The following is a 5,000-nucleotide window of genomic DNA, read 5'->3' on the forward strand; positions in this document are numbered from 1 at the left end:
CGTTCCCACTCATCAACTGACAGATGACAAAAAGAACAGGTGCCCATTTTCCTAGAACCGTCGTCTTTGCATACAGCCGGAACGACGCGCCTTTGGTATAATTTTCTCTTTGTCATTCATTCGTCATTCCTGTCTGTGTTTTCATTATAGTTTGCAAATCCCCCCCCCCTCCTGTTTTTCATTCTAATTTCTGTCTTTTTTTTCTTGGCTTGGGATTCCAAAGGATACATTTTGCCGCGTTTTCTGTATGAATGTCCGAATTTCCTGCTGTGAAATCGTCAATGCAACTGTGAATTCTTTGATATTTTTCTGTAGATACTGTGTATGATTTTCAGTATCTTATGCGTCCCTATACTGTATATCAGTCACGTCTTAAGAATGGGAAAAAATCATCAAGATATCTACCAATTGCTAAGTGTATTTGCCTACATAACCAAGGATTTATACACATCATCCTTACGCAATTACGTGCTTAATGACACTTTCCTGTCTGTTTTCTCTCATTAGATGGTAATTTGGAGGAAAAAAAAATATCCGGCAACTGGGTAATGAGGATAAATATCTAATTAAATACGTCATGGTAAGTCCGTAGAATTAATACGTTGTAGTGATGTATTTCGCACGCCAGGGATGAAGTGTTGCCATAAGAGGTGCGTTGGATAATGGCTAAACTTCATATTAAATTTCATTGGTTTCATGACTTGTTTCCAGTTGCTTAGGTTTGTCTGGCATGCTTTTAATATATATATATATATATATATATATATATATATATATATATATATATATATATGAATATATATATATATATATATATATATATATATTTATATATCGTCTTTTTTATTATCACATTCTATTTAGTTTGAGATTGGAATGCCTATGCCAGAATAACCGAGGTGTGTTCATTCGTAATAAAATGTCGAAGATAGAATGATAATGTTAAAGGTGCGAAAGAGAGGAAAATAATAAAGCAAAAGTGCATACTCATGTGCCCTGAGCAACCCTATTTATTTCAACTTATCCTCCCCAGCCATATTTAAGTGTGTGTGTGAAAGGAGGTGTAACTATAGTAAACAGGTGATAGGTATTACATGTCCTTGAAAAAAAAAATCTGCTTCATGATTTTACTCTTGGAAGACAGAGCAAAACCAAAATCGACCCTTATGGCTGACAACGATTTGTATTGAAAGCTTATCGATAGGCCTTCGCAACCTCAGAGCTCTCTCCGCTGTCGGTCAGGCTCTGTCTAACTAAACCTAAGCTTGGGAAACATATACACCCCAAAAATAAACGAATAAATGGATAAAGAAGATAGTCATAAGAAATTAATAGCGTATGACGTTCGTGACTGAAGCTTCGAACACCTTAGTATAAGCATTATCTGAAGCCTCGAGACAATATTCGGGACACGCTAAAAGGGACTTCGTATGTAGATTTATTCAGATTATTCGTATTCTTCGATTGCTACATTATATGCCTTCAGTCTTAAGTAATTATGGAAATTATCTTAAAATCTCCGACCAAGTTTAAAGAGTATATATTATCATTCGTATTATACTTTGCATTGATTTGTCTTTTATCATGATAGCAGATCATATGCTCTTCTTGACAACAGAAATGGATTATGTGTTTATATTCTAATCGTTCATTTATATCACTTTTTACAATGAGAATGTAAACCTTTAATTTACATAATTTTGCAATATCTAACCAGAATATATTGTATCAGAACATTTCAAACATATCAGCTCAACGAGACAAATATACGAACTCAACTGAAAATTATCTGCCATTAGTAAATCTTTATTACTTGTGGAATACGCAGATAAAAGTCATTATTCATTAATTCTCTTACTCTCCTACTCCCCATCTTTTTCTTTCTTATTTCTCATGCGTGAAACATCGATTTAAGGATATTGCTGGAAGACCGTTACAGTTTTAGGAAAATACCTTTGAAATTCGTTATTGTAACGAGTTTCTGGTTATGGAAGAAAAAAAATCTTGTGGATTAATATTTTGTAAATATGTATACTTTTGTATTTATTTCCTAAACATTACAGGAGAGGTTTGTTTGTCTAAATAAAGTGTCTGTTGTAATATCACCTATTCGCACACTAGGTCAGTCGAAACAAACGTTTTCAGAGCATTAAATCTAGGAGATATTTGCACAAAAATGAACAAAGGTACATGAAGTGTTATCTATAAGAACATGACACTCATTAGTATTTTAAAACATGATAACTTAAACATTACATATTAAAATATTACAAATGCCAAAGTAAGTTAATCTGGCTCTGGATAGGCCGCCTGGGTTTGAACAAGACTAAGTCTGAAACCACCGCATCTATATACACCCACACACCCACACACACACACACACACACACACACACACACACACACACACACACGCACGCACACACACACACACACACACACACCACACACACACACACACACACACACACACACACACACACACACACACACACACACACACACGTATATACACATACACACACGTTTTTATGTGTGTGTGTTTGGACATATACACACATTGTGACGTCCTCGAAAACAAATCAAAAATAAGAATTGCAAAGTTTTTTAAAGATTAATGAATTATTATACTAAATCTTCCCATGTTTTCAGCGTCATAATTCTTCATCATGATGGCTATATATATATATATATATATATATATATATATATATATATATATATATATATATATATATATATATATATATATATATATATATATATATATATATTTAATATATATATATATATATAATACATATATATATATATATATATATATATATATATATATATATATATATATATATACATATGTGTGTATGTGTGTGTGTGTGTGTGTGTGTGTGTGTGTGTGTGTGTGTGTGTGTGTGTGTGTGTGTGTGTGTGTGTATGTGTGTTTGTGTGTGTGTGTGTGTGTGTATGTGTGTGTGTCTATATATGTATATGTACACACACACACACACACACGCACGCACACACACACACACACACACACACACACACACACACACACTCACACACACACACACACACACACACACACACACACACACACACACACACACACACACACACACGCACACGCACACGCACATGCACATACACCAGCATGATGTGCGTAGTGGTGTGCAATCTCCCCCCCCCCCATATATATATATATATATATATATATATATATATATATGTATATGTATATATACATACATATATTATATGTATATATATATATATATATATATATATATGTATATATATTTCCATATGTATATATATATATATATATATATATATATATATATATATATATGATTGATATAATATATATAGTATGTATATAATATATAATATATATAATAAGTATATAATGTTTTTTTCTTTACAAAATGCAGTACTCTTACAAAAGAGAGGAAAGGCGCATGTTCCTTTGTGTGACGACATGTTGACTTAAGTTGACATGGAGATTTAATTATCTATCCTCAGATGTTATTTCTATCCCTGAAAAAAAAATCAGAATTTTCTTCTCACTAAGAGTGTGACTTTTCTATTCGTGGTATCAAATGTCTCATGAATGATATAATCATCGTTCTTTTTACATGTATATCATATTAAGATAAGTCCCATGAAAGAAAATGATGGAGTCGGTGTAGCGTGTTCTCGCATCAAGACAATGCGCCGGTGTTCTTAAAAACGAAAGCTAACCAAAAATAAATGACATATGTACATCCCCAACCCCCCCACAGCTCCCGCCGATGCACCTTCGAACAATAATATAATTTTCCCTTCAGAAGCGACAACACCATATCAATAAGGCTCTTTTCCCCACACAAAGACCCGTGGTCGTCATCCTAATAGACGCGAGGAGGTAACAATCTTCTTGAATTCCCGCCAAGTTACCAGCGAGCGGTAACTGCTGGTAATAAGCGGTTGCCGCTACTTTCCACCACTATTCAATTAATGCAAACAGGGATATATGTGACAAAATTATTGCGGGAGTAAGTGTAGGAGGGAGTGGGCGGAACCAGCACCAACATCATTACCGGATTCTTGTTAATTATGATGTGGGGAGACTTCTGGGCCGGCGGGAGGTGAGGGCGTGTGAGCGAGGTGTGTTGTGTGTGTGTGTGTGTGTGTGTGTGTGTGTGTGTGTGTGTGTGTGTGTGTGTGTGTGTGTGTGTGTGTGTGTGTGTGTGTGTGTGTGTGTGTGTGTGTGTGTGTGTGTGAGAGAGAGAGAGAGAGAGAGAGAGAGAGAGAGAGAGAGAGAGAGAGAGGGGGAGATAGAAAGAGAGCGAGAAGGGATAGAGAGAGAGAGAGAGAGAGTGAGAAGGGATAGAGAGAAAGAAAGAGTTATCGTAGGAGGGTGATAAAGAGTAAGAAAGAGAGAGAAGCGGTGAGAGCAAGACCGGGAAGACCAAAGCAAGAGAGATGGAGAGAGGCGATAAGCGAAGAGCGAGGGGAAAAAAATGTCAGAGTAGGCAGGGGGCCGGAGAAAGGCAGAGGAATAAAAGGCTGGCCAAAATGAATGCCCGAAGGTAGGCGTCTAACTGTCAGACAAGGTTGTTATGCTCGTTGTTTTTTGTTCAAGGTCACAGGGGTTAGCAACCTGCTTTCCTCTCTGTCTGTCTGTCTGTATTTTCTCATTTGTGATCTAAAGTTTATATATTTTTTTTGTCTGGGAAGTTTGAATTCGAACTAAGAATGAGATTGAAGAGAGAAAGGGTTTGGTTATGTTTCGTAAATATTTAATATTCCTTTAATTTAGCAATACATTGTTAACTTCACTTTCCAGCTTCAGGTTGCTAAAGTATCATTATTAAATTCATAATGTTTTGTATGGGTATTATTTAATTTGTATTTTATACCTTTGTATATCTTATTAGAAAAGACTGCTTGAAAATGTTGGATCGTGTTGAGAGTGACTCCACGTGTACGAATTTCATTGCACAAGACAGGACGATG

The 5,000-nt window shown here is 35.4% G+C and overlaps 1 protein-coding gene across 1 annotated transcript in view; it reads left to right on the forward strand.

The window, feature by feature from the left end:
* LOC119575517 overlaps nt 1-5,000 on the forward strand; it is a 72,429-nt gene that overhangs the window by 56,404 nt on the left and 11,025 nt on the right.

Source organism: Penaeus monodon, chromosome 7 (genome assembly GCF_015228065.2).
Source record: "Penaeus monodon isolate SGIC_2016 chromosome 7, NSTDA_Pmon_1, whole genome shotgun sequence".
NCBI lineage: Eukaryota > Metazoa > Arthropoda > Malacostraca > Decapoda > Penaeidae > Penaeus > Penaeus monodon.